The 16,605-nt window shown below is 51.7% G+C and overlaps 1 protein-coding gene across 6 annotated transcripts in view; it reads right to left on the bottom strand.

Moving 5' to 3' along the window:
- TEC (tec protein tyrosine kinase) overlaps window positions 1-16,605 on the bottom strand; it is a 159,841-nt gene that overhangs the window by 125,381 nt on the left and 17,855 nt on the right. The window contains exon 1 of one of the 6 annotated variants that reach the window (XM_053578020.1): window positions 4,360-4,465. The exons of 4 other annotated variants lie outside the window; for them this stretch is intronic. The gene's annotated coding sequence lies outside the window, so the exon portion shown is untranslated. Of the gene's footprint in view, window positions 1-2,430; window positions 2,450-4,359; window positions 4,466-16,605 lie in introns of those variants that run through there. One more of the 6 variants, XM_053578027.1, reaches the window with a different exon arrangement.

The raw sequence follows: 16,605 nt of genomic DNA, 5'->3' as shown, positions 1-16,605 counted from the left end.
TTAAAATGTCTATACTTCCCAAAGCAATCTACCTATTCAATGCCATTCCTATCAAAATATCAACATCGTACTTTCAAGATTTGGAAAAAATGATTCTGCATTTTGTATGGAACCAGAAAAAAACCCCGTGTAACTAAGGCAGTTCTCTGTAACAAAAATAAAGCTGGGGGCATCAGCATACCAGATTTTAGTCTGTACTACAAAGCCATAGTGCTCAAGACAGCATGGTACTGGCACAAAAACAGAGACATAGACACTTGGAATCGAATTGAAAACCAAGAAATGAAACTAACATTTTACAACCACCTAATCTTTGATAAACCAAACAAGAACATACCTTGGGGGAAAGACTCCCTATTCAATAAATGGTGTTGGGAGAACTGGCTGTCTACATGTAAAAGACTGAAACTGGACCCACACCTTTCCCCACTCACAAAAATTGATTCAAGATGGATAAAGGACTTAAACTTAAGGCCTGAAACAATAAAAATCCTCCAAGAAAGCATAGGAAAAACACTGGAAGATATTGGCCTGGGGAAAGACTTCATGAAGAAGACTGCCATGGCAATTGCAACAACAACAAAAATAAACAAATGGGACTTCATTAAACTGAAAAGCTTCTGTACAGCTAAGGAGACAATAACCAAAGCAAAGAGACAACCTACACAATGGGAAAGGATATTTGCATATTTTCAATCAGACAAAAGCTTGATAACTAGGATCTATAGAGAACTCAAATTAATCCACATGAAAAAAGCCAACAATCCCTTATATTAATGGGCAAGAGACATGAATAGAACTTTCTCTAAAGACGACAGACGAATGGCTAACAAACACATGAAAAAATGTTCATCATCTCTATATATTAGAGAAATGCAAATCAAAACAACCCTGAGATATCATCTAACCCCAGTGAGAATGGCCCACATCACAAAATCTCAAAATTGCAGATGCTGGCGTGGATGTGGAGAGAAGGGAACACTTTCACACTGCTGGTGGGACTGCAAACTAGTACAACCTTTCTGGAAGGAAGTATGGAGAAACCTCAAAGCACTCAAGCTAGACCTCCCATTTGATCCTGCAATCCCATTACTGGGCATCTACCCAGAAGGAAAGAAATCCTTTTATCATAAGGACACTTGTACTAGACTGTTTATTGCAGCTCAATTTACAATCGCCAAAATGTGGAAACAGCCTAAATGCCCACCAACCCAGGAATGGATTAACAAGCTGTGGTATATTTATACCATGGAATACTATTCAGCCATTTAAAAAAATGGAGACTTTACATCCTTTGTATTAACCTGGATGGACGTGGAAGACATTATTCTTAGTAAAGCATCACAAGAATGGAGAAGCATGAATCCTATGTACTCAATTTTGATATGAGGACAATTAATGACAATTATGGTTATGGGGGGGGAAAGAAAGAGGGAAGGAGGGAAGTGGGTGGGGCCTTGGTGTGTGTCACACTTCATGGGGGCAAGACATGATTGCAAGAGGGACTTTACCTAACAATTGCAATCATTGTAACCTGGCTTATTGTACCCTCAATGAATCCCCAACAATAAAAAATAAATAAATAAATAAACTATGGTATATGTATACCATGGAACACTATTCAGCCATAAAAAATGTGGTGACTTTTCATCTTTTGTATTAACCTGGATGGAGTTAAAAAAAAAAAAAAAAATGTATGTGTGTCAAACAACATTGTCAAAAAAGGGGCGGCGCCTGTGGCTCAAAGGAGTAGTGCTCCGGCCCCATATGCCAGAGGTGGTGGGTTCAAACACAGCCCCGGCCAAAAAAAAAACTGCAAAAAAGTTCAAAGAAAACCCACAGAATGAGAAAACATTTGCAAACAATATATCAGATAAGGGTCCAGAATATTTGAAGAAAACTTACAGCTAAACAATAAAAAGACAACCCAATTTTTATTTATTTATTTATTTATTTATTTATTTTGAGACAGAGTCTCAAGCTGTCACCCTGGGTAGAGTGCCGTGGCATCATAGATCACAGCAACCTCCAACTCTTGGGCTCAAGCAATCGTCTTGCCTCAGTTTTTTTATTTTTAGTAGAGACAGGGTCTCACTTTTGCTCAGGCTGGTCTCGAATTCCTGAGCTCAAGCAATCCACCACCTCAGCTTCCCAGCGTGCTAGGATTACAGCATGAGCCACTGCACCCAGCCGACAACCCAATTTTTCAATGGGTAAAGGCCATAAAATGGAGAAATGAATAGACATTTTTCCAAAGAACACATACAAATGGCCACTAAACACATGAAGATATTCAACATCATTAGTCATTAGAGAAGTGCAAGTCAAAACCACAAGATACCACTTCACACACACTAGGCTGAATATAATCAAAACGATAGAAGCAGAACAATCATCAGTAAGAATGTGGAGAAATCAGAACCCACATACATTTGTGCCAGAAATGTAAAATGCTGCAGCCACCGTGAAAAACATCTCAGCAGTTCCTCAAAAGTTAAATATAGAGTTTCCATATGACCCAGCATTTCTACTCCTAGGTACGTACCTAAGAAAATCGGAAACATATTCAGACAAAAATTTACTTACAAATGTTTATAACAGTACTACGCATAACAGCCAAAAAGTGAAAACAACCCAAAGGTCTATCAACAGATAAATACATAAACAAAATATATCATCTCCCTACAATGGAGTATTATTCTACCTTAAAAAGGAAGGAAACACTGGCTCGGAGCCTGTGGCTCAAGCGGCTGGAGCACCAGCAGCATACACCTGAGTTGGTGGGTTCGAATCCAGCCCGGGCCTGCCAAACAGCAATGACAGCTGCAACCAAAAGAAAAAAAGCTGGGCATTGTGGCAAGCGCCTGTACTCCCAGCTGCTTGGGAGGCAGAGGCAGGAGAATCGCTTGAGCCCAGGACTTGGAGGTTGCTGTGGACTGTGATGCCATGGCACTCTACCCAGGGTGACAGCTTGAGGCTCTGTCTAAAAAAAAAAAACATAACGGATAAATGGATAAACAACATAAATGGATGAACCTTGAAAATATTATGTGAAATAAAAAACTCTATTAACTGCATTTATATCAAATGTCTAAAACAGGCAAATACAAGCAGAAAGTGGATTACTGGTTAGATAGGAAAGAGGGAGATTCGGGCATGGGACTTTCTTTCTGGGGCAATTGAAATCTGTCATTAGAGAATGGTGATGGCTGTACAACATCATTAAATATACTAAGAAATTTAAGAAAAATTTACTAAATTTAAGAAAAAACATACTTACAACATGCAAACAATATACAGATGGCAATTAAAAGTAAAAGAAGAAGTTAGAAATAAAAAAGAGGGAAGAAAATGGAGTGGAATCCAAGTTTAGTTGGAGACTGGTTCTCACATCAGCACACATGGCAGACACTGAATATAGTCGAAATAATCACTGAACATTCCACGGCAGACACAGGTCACCCTGAAGACCAGCACTCTGTCTCTGGATAAGTCCACCACAGCATCAGTAGAAATGTCCAGAAACAGTGGACAGTTAGCTTTTAGAAAACATAAAAACAAAACCCATTCCATAATTAGTAGCACAAAAGCAATCAGATTGTATTATTCCTCACGATCCCGCAGAGTGGCTGACAGCCCTGGCCTGGATGTCTAGGGTGGCCAGCTCACACTTCCAGCCCTTGCAAGCTCCCAGTCAGGGCACGTGAGGCCTCTTCTGCAGGACAGCTAGGCTTGTTCTCGCAGTCCTCAGGATCCAAGAGCAGTGAGGGAGCCTGAGTCCCTCACAGTGTCCAGCACTGAACGCTTTACCCTGGCACAACCAAGTCACGGGGCGAAGACCAAAGTCAGTACGGAAGGGAACCACCACAGACAGCAGGTGCCAGACATGATCGCAAACTATGTAGCCCAGAAAAAAACAGACTTCTGGTTTTTCAGTTTAGCATTAAAGTAGTTGACTTGGGTTTAGAGGCCAGTTTGCGTGAAGAAATATTTACCTTTCCAATGTACTCAGCCCTACTATGAAACTAATTTGGGGCTCTCACATGAAAGCTATAACCCAGTTACAACTTAACAATAGGGGGAAGTTGGAAAGGGGGGGGTGGGTAGAGGGAGGGGGATCGGTGGGATCACACCTGTGGTGCATCTTACAGGGGTATTTGCGAAACTTGGTAGATGTAGAATGTAAAGGTTTTGGCACAGTAACTGAGATAATGCCGGAAAGGCTATGTTAACCACTGTGATAAAAATGTGTCAAATGGTCTATGAAGCGAGTGTATGATGCCCCATGATCATATCAAGGTATACAGTTATGATTTAATAAAAAATAAAATAAAATAAAATAAAAAAAGATATATTTACCTTTAACAGCTAACATGGCATTAAGCACTGTGAGAAGCTCATGAAAATCCTTTGCAGTCAGGCACGGTGGCTCACACCTGTAATCCTAGCTCTCTGGGAGGCTGAGGCAGGTGGCTGCTTGAGCTCAAGAGTTCAAGACCAGCTTGAGCAAGACAGAGACCTTGTCCCTACTAGAAATAGAAAAATTATCCGGGTGTTGTGACGAGCACCTGTAGTCCCAGCTACTTGGGAGAATAAAGCAAGAGGATTGCCTGAGCCCAAGAGTTTGAGGTTGTTGTGAGCTGTGACATCACGGCACTCTACCCAGGACAACAGAGTGAGACTCTGTTTGAGAGAGAGGGAGGGAGGGAGGGAGGGAGGAAGGAAGGAAGGTAGGTAGGTTAGTTTTGCCAACTCGATGGAGGGAGCAGGTTCAAACATCTCCTATACACATGCTGTGGGGAATGGTAAATACAATCACCCATGCTCTTTAAATTGTTGTTTATCTCTCTCTCTTCCCTCTCCCAACCCTTGGCCTCAGAGTTGAACTCTCACAAGGAATGCAGGTGGTCAGGACATGCAGCAACAAGCCATCCCTGCTGCCCTTGACCCCATCCCATTGGTCTGCTGCTATCAAGTCAGATCATGCATGCTGGCTCAGCGCCCCTGGCTCAGTGTTTAGGGCACTGGCCACATACGCTGGGGCTGGCCTGGGCCTGCTAAACAATGACGACTACAACAAAAAATAGCCAAGTGTTGTGGAGGGTGCCTGTAGTCCCAGCTACTTGGGAGGCTAAAGCAAGAAAATAGTTAAGCCCAAAGAGTTTGAGGTTGCTGTGAGCTGCAATGCCATAGCACCCTACCCTCTACCAAGGGTGACATAGTGAGACTCTGTCTCAAAAAAAACAAATTCATGCATGCTATGGTTCTACTATACATTGACAACCAGGACTCTGAAACAACTATTGCAATGTTGTTAAATTCGAAGTTTCTCAAAATATCAGAAATTAAAAATTGCCTCATAGAAAAGTAATTTTTTATGATAAAATACACACCAATTTATCAAAAGGAAAAACTTTCCCTGTCTGTAAACTCCAGAGAGAAACTAGTTTTGGGGACTGTAAAGGATAATGAAAGATACTATACAGTATCTTCACAGTAGAGGTTTGGGCAGAAATTTACAAAAACATTCTCAGCAGGCGACTTGATTGATATTCATACTTGACAATGGCTTAGTAAATAAAGCCTTGATAAAGGAGTTTCTGTGTTTCCTGATTAAGGGGTGAGCTAGACCGGTTATTTTCTGGTTCACTTAAGAAATAGGAATATAATATAGAAATAGGAATAGATAATATGATCTTTGGTCACCAAGAATCTCCATGATACCAAACACACTGGTCACTTCTCAAATTTTATTTACACCGTCAGTAGCACTCAACACAGTCTCTCCTTCGAATGCTTAGTTTTTCCTGGTTCTCCGCAACATTGAAGATTGCCAGATTCCCAGATTTCTCTAATCTTGGGTGCTACACCTTCTCAATCTTCTCTGCTGCCTTCTACTTTTCTGCTTTCCTGCCGAGCACTGACGTTCTCAGCCCTCGACCCCGACCTCCCTCCCAGCACTGACGTGCGCGGCCCCCGACCCCGACCTCGATCCCCAGCACTGACGTGCGCGGCCCCCGACCCCGACCTCCCTCCCAGCACTGACGTTCTCGGCCCTCGACCCCGACCTCCCTCCCAGCACTGACGTGCGCGGCCCCCGACCCCGACCTCGATCCCCAGCACTGACGTGCGCGGCCCCCGACCCCGACCTCGCTCCCCAGCACTGACGTGCGCGACCCCCGACCCCGACCTCCCTCCCCAGCACTGACGTGCGCGGACCCCGACCCCGACCTCCCTCCCGAGCACTTACGCGCGCGGCCCCCGACCCCGACCTCCCTCCCAGCACTGACGTGCGCGGACCTCGACCCCGACCTCCCTCCCAGCACTGACGTGCGCGGACCTCGACCCCGACCTCCCTCCCAGCACTGACGTGCGCGGCCCCCGACCCCGACCCCGACCTCCCTCCCAGCACTGACGTGCTCGGCCCCCGACCCCGACCTCGCTCCCCAGCACTGACGTGCGCGGCCCCCGACCCCGACCTCGATCCCCAGCACTGACGTGCGCGGACCTCGACCCCGACCTCCCTCCCAGCACTGACGTGCGCGGACCTCGACCCCGACCTCCCTCCCAGCACTGACGTGCGCGGACCCCGACCCCGACCTCCCTCCCAGCACTGACGTGCTCGGCCCCCGACCCCGACCTCGCTCCCCAGCACTGACGTGCGCGGCCCCCGACCCCGACCTCGCTCCCCACCACTGACGTGCGCGGCCCCCGACCCCGACCTCCCTCCCAGCACTGACGTGCGCGGCCCCCGACACCGACCTCGATCCCCAGCACTGACGTGCGCGGCCCTCGACCCCGACCTCCCTCCCAGCACTGACGTGCGCGGCCCTCGACCCCGACCTCCCTCCCCAGCACTGACGTGCGCGGCCCTCGACCCCGACCTCCCTCCCCAGCACTGACGTGCGCGGACCTCGACCCCGACCTCCCTCCCAGCACTGACGTGCGCGGCCCTCGACCCCGACCTCCCTCCCCAGCACTGACGTGCGCGGCCCTCGACCCCGACCTCCCTCCCCAGCACTGACGTGCGCGGACCTCGACCCCGACCTCCCTCCCAGCACTGACGTGCGCGGCCCTCGACCCCGACCTCCCTCCCAGCACTGACGTGCGCGGCCCTCGACCCCGACCTCCCTCCCCAGCACTGACGTGCGCGGCCCTCGACCCCGACCTCCCTCCCCAGCACTGACGTGCGCGGCCCTCGACCCCGACCTCCCTCCCAGCACTGACGTGCGCGGCCCCCGACCCGACCTCGCTCCCCAGCACTGACGTGCGCGGCCCCCGACCCCGACCTCGCTCCCCAGCACTGACGTGCGCGGCCCCCGACCCCGACCTCGCTCCCCAGCACTGACGTGCGCGGCCCCCGACCCCGACCTCGCTCCCCAGCACTGACGTGCGCGGCCCCCGACCCCGACCTCGCTCCCCAGCACTGACGTGCTCGGCCCCCGACCCCGACCTCGCTCCCCAGCACTGACGTGCGCGGCCCTCGACCCCGACCTCGCTCCCCAGCACTGACGTGCGCGGCCCCCGACCCCGACCTCCCTCCCCAGCACTGACGTGCGCGGCCCTCGACCCCGACCTCCCTCCCCAGCACTGACGTGCGCGGCCCTCGACCCCGACCTCCCTCCCAGCACTGACGTGCGCGGACCTCGACCCCGACCTCGCTCCCCAGCACTGACGTGCGCGGACCTCGACCCCGACCTCGCTCCCCAGCACTGACGTGCTCGGCCCCCGACCCCGACCTCGCTCCCCAGCACTGACGTGCGCGGCCCCCGACCCCGACCTCCCTCCCCAGCACTGACGTGCGCGGACCTCGACCCCGACCTCGCTCCCCAGCACTGACGTGCGCGGCCCCCGACCCCGACCTCCCTCCCAGCACTGACGTGCGCGGACCTCGACCCCGACCTCCCTCCCAGCACTGACGTGCGCGGCCCCCGACCCCGACCTCGCTCCCCAGCACTGACGTGCGCGGCCCCCGACCCCGACCTCGCTCCCCAGCACTGACGTGCGCGGCCCTCGACCCCGACCTCGCTCCCCAGCACTGACGTGCGCGGCTCCCGACCCCGACCTCGCTCCCCAGCACTGACGTGCGCGGACCTCGACCCCGACCTCCCTCCCCAGCACTGACGTGCTCGGCCCCCGACCCCGACCTCGCTCCCCAGCACTGACGTGCGCGGCCCCCGACCCCGACCTCGCTCCCCAGCACTGACGTGCTCGGCCCCCGACCCCGACCTCGCTCCCCAGCACTGACGTGCTCGGCCCCCGACCCCGACCTCGCTCCCCAGCACTGACGTGCGCGGCCCCCGACCCCGACCTCCCTCCCCAGCACTGACGTGCGCGGCCCCCGACCCCGACCTCCCTCCCCAGCACTGACGTGCGCGGCCCCCGACCCCGACCTCCCTCCCCAGCACTGACGTGCGCGGCCCCCGACCCCGACCTCCCTCCCCAGCACTGACGTGCGCGGCCCCCGACCCGACCTCCCTCCCCAGCACTGACGTGCGCGGCCCCCGACCCGACCTCCCTCCCCAGCACTGACGTGCGCGGCCCCCGACCCGACCTCCCTCCCCAGCACTGACGTGCGCGGCCCTCGACCCCGACCTCCCTCCCAGCACTGACGTGCGCGGCCCTCGACCCCGACCTCCCTCCCAGCACTGACGTGCGCGGCCCCCGACCCCGACCCCGACCTCCCTCCCAGCACTGACGTGCGCGGCCCTCGACCCCGACCTCGCTCCCCAGCACTGACGTGCGCGGCCCCCGACCCGACCTCCCTCCCCAGCACTGACGTGCGCGGCCCCCGACCCGACCTCCCTCCCCAGCACTGACGTGCGCGGCCCCCGACCCGACCTCCCTCCCCAGCACTGACGTGCGCGGCCCTCGACCCCGACCTCCCTCCCAGCACTGACGTGCGCGGCCCTCGACCCCGACCTCCCTCCCAGCACTGACGTGCGCGGCCCCCGACCCCGACCCCGACCTCCCTCCCAGCACTGACGTGCTCGGCCCCCGACCCCGACCTCGCTCCCCAGCACTGACGTGCGCGGCCCCCGACCCGACCTCCCTCCCCAGCACTGACGTGCGCGGCCCCCGACCCCGACCTCCCTCCCAGCACTGACGTGCGCGGCCCCCGACCCCGACCTCCCTCCCAGCACTGACGTGCGCGGCCCCCGACCCCGACCTCCCTCCCCAGCACTGACGTGCGCGGCCCCCGACCCCGACCTCCCTCCCAGCACTGACGTGCGCGGCCCCCGACCCCGACCTCCCTCCCCAGCACTGACGTGCGCGGCCCCCGACCCCGACCTCCCTCCCCAGCACTGACGTGCGCGGCCCCCGACCCCGACCTCCCTCCCCAGCACTGACGTGCGCGGCCCCCGACCCGACCTCGCTCCCCAGCACTGACGTGCTCGGCCCCCGACCCCGACCTCGCTCCCCAGCACTGACGTGCGCGGCCCCCGACCCCGACCTCCCTCCCCAGCACTGACGTGCGCGGCCCCCGACCCCGACCTCGCTCCCCAGCACTGACGTGCGCGGCCCCCGACCCCGACCTCCCTCCCAGCACTGACGTGCGCGGCCCCCGACCCCGACCTCGCTCCCAGCACTGACGTGCGCGGCCCCCGACCCCGACCTCCCTCCCCAGCACTGACGTGCGCGGCCCCCGACCCCGACCTCGCTCCCCAGCACTGACGTGCGCGGCCCCCGACCCCGACCTCGCTCCCCAGCACTGACGTGCGCGGCCCCCGACCCGACCTCCCTCCCCAGCACTGACGTGCGCGGCCCCCGACCCCGACCTCCCTCCCCAGCACTGACGTGCGCGGCCCCCGACCCCGACCTCGCTCCCAGCACTGACGTGCGCGGCCCCCGACCCGACCTCCCTCCCCAGCACTGACGTGCGCGGCCCCCGACCCCGACCTCCCTCCCCAGCACTGACGTGCGCGGCCCCCGACCCCGACCTCCCTCCCGAGCTTGTCCTGACTTGTTCTGCTTCTCCATCCACACATTCTCTCCACTCCTCATGGGTGGCATCATCTCTAGGTCCATGCTTAAACCCAATCTATATGTGGATAACTCTGAAATCTACATCTTAGCCCTAAAGTCCTCCAGCACCTCAGATTTCTATATCTAACTGCAAACCTGACATCTTTATTTAAGCATCTAGCAGGTATCACACTAAAAATGAACTCTAGATACTCTCTTAAAACTTGTTCTTTGCATTAATGTACACAGCTATGTTTTAATAAGAATAATAATAATAAACTTGTTCTAATGTGGCCACACATGGTGGCTCACACCTGTAATCCTAGCACTCTGGGCGGCGGAGGTGGGTGATTGAGCTCAGGAGTTCAAGACCAGCTTGAGTAAGAGTGAGATCCCATCTCTATTAAAAATAGAAAAACTAGTTGGACATTGTAGTGTGCCCCTGTAGTCCCAGCTGCTCAGGAAGCTGAGATAAGAGGATCACTTGAGCCCAGGAGTTTGAGGTTGCTGTGAGCTATGATGCCATCGGACTCTAGGGTAGAGAATCTGTCTCAAAAAAATAAATAAATAAATAAAATCGTTCTAGTCTGGGACTCTCTGCAGCCCTAGTTACTTACTTGAGAGGCTGAGGCAAGAAGACTGCTTGAGCCCAAGAGTTTAACTCCAGCCTGGGTAACACAGCAAGACTTCATCTCTTAAAAAAAAACACTAACTAGCCGGGTGTTGTGGCGGGCGCCTGTAGTCCCAGCTACTCGGGAGGCTGAGGCAAGAGAATCGCTTGGGCCCAGGAGTTGGAGGTTGCTGTGAGCTGGGTGAGGCCACGGCACTCTACGGAGGGCCACAAAGTGAGACTCTGTCTCTACAAAAGAAAAAAAACCCTAACAATGTTTTGGGGGCTTTTTTTAATTTATTTATTTCTTTTTTGTAGAGACAGAGACTCACTTTATGCCCCTTGGTAGAGTGCTGTGGCATCACACAGCTCACAGCAACCTCCAGCTCCTGGGCTTAAGTGATTCTCTTGCCTCAGCCTCCCGAGGAGCTGGGACTACAGGTGCCCGCCACAGCACCCGGCTATTTTTTTGTTGCAGTTTGGCCGGGGCTGGGTTTGAACCCGCCACCCTCAGCATATGGGGCCGGCACCCTACTCACTGACCCACAGGCGCCGCCCTTATTTATTTATTTTTTTTTTTATTGTTGGGGATTCATTGAGGGTACAATAAACCAGATTACACTGATTGCATTTATTAGCAAAGTCCCTCTTGCGATCCTGTCTTGCCCCCAAAAGGTGTGGCACACACCAAGGCCCCGCCCCCTCCCTCCTTCCCTCTCTCAGCTCTTCCTTTCCTCACCCCTCCCTCCTTCTTTCTCTCTCTGCTCTCCCCTTCCCCCAACCCCCACTGCGACCTTAATTGTCATTAATTGTCCTCATATCAAAATTGAGTACATAGGATTCATGCTTCTCCATTCTTGTGATGCTTTACTAAGAATAATGTCTTCCACTTCCATCCAGGTTAATACAAAGGATGCAAAGTCACCATTTTTTTTAAATGGCTGAATAGAATTCCATGGTATACATATACCACAGCTTGTTAATCCATTCCTGGGTTGGTGGGCATTTAGGCTGTTTCCACATTTTAGTGATTGTAAATTGAGCTGCAATAAACAGTCTAGTGTAACTGTCCTTATGATAAAAGGATTTCTTTCCTTCTGGGTAGATGCCCAGTAATGGGATTGCAGGATCAAATGGGAGGTCTAGCTTGAGTGCTTTGAGGTTTCTCCATACTTCCTTCCAGAAAGGTTGTACTAGTTTGCAGTCCCACCAGCAGTGTAAAAGTGTTCCCTTCTCTCCACATCCACGCCAGCATCTGCAGTTTTGGGAATTTGTGATGTGGGCCATTCTCACTGGGGTTAGATGGTATCAGGGCAGTTTTGATTTGCATTTCTCTAATAGACAGGGATGATGAACATTTTTTCGTATGTTCTAACGTTTTTTTGTTTTTTTTTTTTTTTTTTGTAGAGACAGAGTCTCACTGTACCGCCCTCGGGTAGAGTGCCGTGGCGTCACACGGCTCACAGCAACCTCTTAACCCTTGGGCTTACGCGATTCTCTTGCCTCAGCCTCCCGAGCAGCTGGGACTACAGGCACCCGCCACAACGCCTGGCTATTTTTTGGTTGCAGTTTGGCCGGGGCTGGGTTTGAACCCGCCACCCTCGGCATATGGGGCTGGCGCCCTACTCACTGAGCCACAGGCGCCGCCCTCTAACGTTTTTTTTTAAACTTGCTCTTCATACCCAGTCTTTGCCATCTGAGTAAATGGACTCACCATGTCCCCTGCTGCTCAGCCAGAAATCTAAGAGTTATCCTTGATTCATTCTCATATCTGAGGTGTAATTCATCAGCACATTCTTTGGACTGTACCTCCAAAACATTTTTCCTAACCTACCCAAGTCTCTCCTCTTCACTCCTCTCCCGTCAGTGTTACAGACTGGACTGGGGGTGCAGATGGTCCCTGTTCTTCCTACCCTCCTGCATTGTCTCACACCTCCCTGACCCCGCCCTTGGCAATGCCCTCCCGCACTGGCTGTGGGTACACCCACAAGACTTGCTTTGACCAATGGGACAGTCATGAACTCTACAAGCTAAGGCTTAGGAATGTGCTTGCCTGGCCCTGCTCCCTCTCACTTCTTTAGAATTCTCTTCTCGCCATGAGAATAGGCCCCAGCCACCCTCCTGGAGGCAGTAACATACCTAGGAAGGAAATCAGAGTTGCTGCAGCCATTTCAGCTGAGGCCATCGTAGACCAGTTGATAGCCAGTTAGCCCTCAAACACATTAGAGAACCCAGGCCACAATGCAGCGCTGCCCACCTGGCCTGCCACTGATCACAGACACATAGGCAAGCCCAGTCAAGATCAACCAGCCCATCGACTCATGAGCAAAAATCCACATTGTTGTATGTTGCTGAGTTTATGGGAAGTCTGCAATACACCATTACTATAGTGATAACTGATAAAGCCACCATCATTCCTTGTTGGGACTACTGCAACTTCCTCCTAACAGGTTTCACTACCTCCTTTCTTATCTCCTTATGATCATTTCTCTATTCTTCAGTAAAAACAATCTTTTAAAAACATTAGTCAGGGGTGACGCCTGTGGCTCAAAGGAGTAGGGTGCTAGCCCCATATGCCAGAGGTGGCGGGTTCAAACCCAGCCCTGGCAAAAAAAAACTGCAAAAAAAAAAAAAAAAACATTCAGCAGTCAGTCCATGTGTCAGCGGTACTTAAACCCTCCAAGGGCTGCCCCATGCCCTTAGACCAAAACCCAAACCCCTCTACCTAGCATACAACCCACTTTTCCAACCACGTCTAGCAGCACTCTGCCCCTGGGCCACCATGATTCCATCTTCTTCCTAATATTAAAACACAGCAAACTCAAGGCTGGGGTCTTTGCACATCATGTTCCATCTACCTAGAAGTGTTCCACCTCCTCTTTTTCTTCCTGCCTCCAACCTTCCCTCCAATCTCTCTCTCTTTGTTGTTCGCTCCGTCTTATAATTCTCATTTCCATTTAAACAACACTTTCACAAAAAGGCTTTCCCTTGACTACCCAATCTAAAGAGGACAGCCAGTGACCCTCACTGTTATCCCACTTTAATTGTTCACACTGATTCTCATCACCACATGACATTCTTCTTGAGAGTGGTTTCTTTAATTGTGTGCTCTCCTCACTGGTTGTAAGTTCCACAGGAAGAGGAACACAGTCTGTTGGTTCCCCACCGGATCCTCCACTCCTAAGGCAGTTCCTTCATCTAATAGGCCCTCATTACTTATCTCATGATCACTTCTTGGCTCATGGAATGTCTGACTAACCCAGATCCCTTCTGAAGTCAGGTTTTTACAGAGAGGAAGGATCTGGGGGTGGGGGGTGGGGCTGAAATGGAAGGGGGAAAAGACAAATGATTCTGAGAGGGAAGTCATGAAGCAGAAAAAACATTTCACCTGATACAAGACAAAGTCAACAAAGGTAAGGGTTTAGACTCTCAAAACAGAATAGAAGCTTGGCTCTGCTCCTTACCGCATGTGTAAACGTGAACACATTACTCACCCCTCTGAGCTTGCTTCCTCATTTGCGAGATGGGGTGATAATTACTATTTAAGGCACTTGTAAAAATTGAACAAAGAAGTGTATATAAAGTATTTAGCATGGTACGGGATCATAATACTCACTCAACATCAGTGACGACAATGATGATGGTGGTGGTGGTAGTGGCGATGACACTTAAATTAGCCCTGCTATTATTTATTAAGTTGGCAGTCCACCGTATCCACCGTATCTCACTCAACCTGTTGAGTCTACGTAATATTTTTTTCAGGCATTTTTGTATAAAAAAATCAACACATTGTACTCCACATATGTATAAATGTATTCATGATCTATGTATATATGACTTAATAAAAAAAAAAGGAAAAACAAATGGTCCCTTCTCACTGAGAATGGAATGAGCACAGAACCTAGAGCCAGAAGATCCGGGTTCTGACGCTAGTCCTAACGAGCTGGGTGACCTTGGATGAGTCACCAACTTCCCAGACCTGAAAGTTCCCTTGTCATCAGCTCAGTCCATGCCCAAGCAGGAGGTGTGGGAAACATTCTGTGAGAAGGTGGAGGTATTGATATAAGATAGAGACACAAAGGCAGAGAGACAGGTGACAATCACTCCAGAGCACAGAAAGGAATAACAAAACAGCTTAACTCAAGGCTTCCAAAACCATGTTCTCAGAAAACCAGGACCCGAGAGATGATAACATGTGTTCACACCAGACCTTCATCTCCCAAACACAGGACTCTAGGCTGACTTTATTCTCCACTGTAAGACCAGCAGCCAGCAGAGTGCCTCAAACACACGATCATAGCATATGTTTACAGCATCCTTGCTGAATGAATGAATGAAATTAATGAAGGGACAAATATACTCAGGAAAAGCTGGGTTCAACCGCATCAAACTGGTTTCCTGTGTGCATTTCTCAGAGCTTTTCATATGTGAATAGGCTCCATGAATCATATCGAATGCAGTGTTTCCCAACCTTAAGTGATCAGAGAACTCATTTTATTTCCCTTGAACCTTTTTAGCATCTCCTAGAGTTGTGCTGAGCTATAAAGCAGAGCTTGGGCAACATCTGAAGCTTACATGATGTAGTCATTTTTACTATCATGAGGTACCTAAGTTATCTTACTCTTTATTCACCAGATAATTAAAAGGCCAAGGAATGTGATTCACATGTAGCTGTTGTCTCCCAGAATCCCACCCCTTCGCCAGGCAGGGCCTCTCTTCGCCTGTCTCGCCAGCAGCAGGTACCTGCCTTATTTCTCTGCCCTGCCGCCTGCTCCCTCATAACCCACCTGCCCTGCAAATACCTCCACCTCTTCTTCTATACCCCTGATTTTACTATGAGCTTTCTTAACCTACTTTACTCCTCCTCCATGTTTATAATCACTCCAAAACATTTTAATCTTATCATTTATGCGCATCCCTCCCCCTTTCATGATCAAGGCTGTTCATTCTCTTGCATTCTCCCACTCGGATCCTCCTTAGGGCCATTCTTTAATCTTAAGCAAATATAATCATGTCCAATCCCATCTGGGTTCCCTCTTCCTTCCCTACCACTTGTCTCCCAAGATTCAAGCAAAACCAGACCTTTTCAAGACTCCCTGCCTTTGCTCGAGTTATTCTCTCTGGTGGAAGGCTCATCCTTTATCCACTTGTTGAAATCCTATGTTTTTCAAGGTCCTGCTCACAGGTAATCTCTTTTATGGAATCCTCCTTATTTTCTACTCCCACCACAGTTAACCGCTCCCCATTAACTATCCCCAGGCCCACCGTGTAACTGTTGCAAGCATATAAAGTTAGTTGTATATGTGAATGCAGAGATAGGAGAATTAGGAGAAAAGGCCATGAACCCAGTGAGTAAATCAGGGAGAAGATGGAGGTTGGCAGCAAAAGTAAAGACCCCAATGCTGCTCGCATGAATGGCTTGTACCCTGAAGGCGAGAGGGTTTTTGAACGAAGGCAGAAAAGTCAGAACAGGGTAGCAGCAAAGGGAAGCCAGGCGTAGGCCACAGCAGAGCAAGCCACAGGCAGGGAGTGAGGCCGGGTGTGGGAGAGTTGATTCACAATGGAACAATGCTCTCAGAGGGCCACCGGAAAGATGTGGGAAGGAAGCCAGCAGAAGGGTGTAAGTCAGAACCCCAGGGGGTTGAGAGCCTATAGAAAGACAGCCGATCAGAAAGGTTGGTCGCCAAAGAAATGGGATAAGAGGAAAGGCCTTGGCCTCTGACAGGCAGAGGCCCCAGATAGTGTCAAAGGCCAGAGTTCAGCATTCCAAAGACTTTGATCAGCGCTCAAAGAGAGAGATACATGAGTAATTTTTCTGTTGTCCATGAAGAACAGATTTCTCCAATGTTCTACTCAGGGCACAGTCCGTATCCCAGCCAGGCCTACCTGTGTGGGCTGTGCCCCAGGGGAAGGGGCTGAGCAGGGTTGAGTGTGCTTCCTCCTTTCACTAGGGCAGGGCTTACTGACCATAAAGGGAAAGAGCGTGCTGACCATGCTGCAGAGTCCACGGCAATCAAAAGCCTCCAGGC

Source organism: Nycticebus coucang, chromosome 23 (genome assembly GCF_027406575.1).
Source record: "Nycticebus coucang isolate mNycCou1 chromosome 23, mNycCou1.pri, whole genome shotgun sequence".
Taxonomy (NCBI): Eukaryota; Metazoa; Chordata; class Mammalia; order Primates; family Lorisidae; genus Nycticebus; species Nycticebus coucang.
The sequence above is the reverse complement of the archived record's forward strand: the minus strand, read 5'-3'. Positions and strand labels throughout refer to the sequence as shown.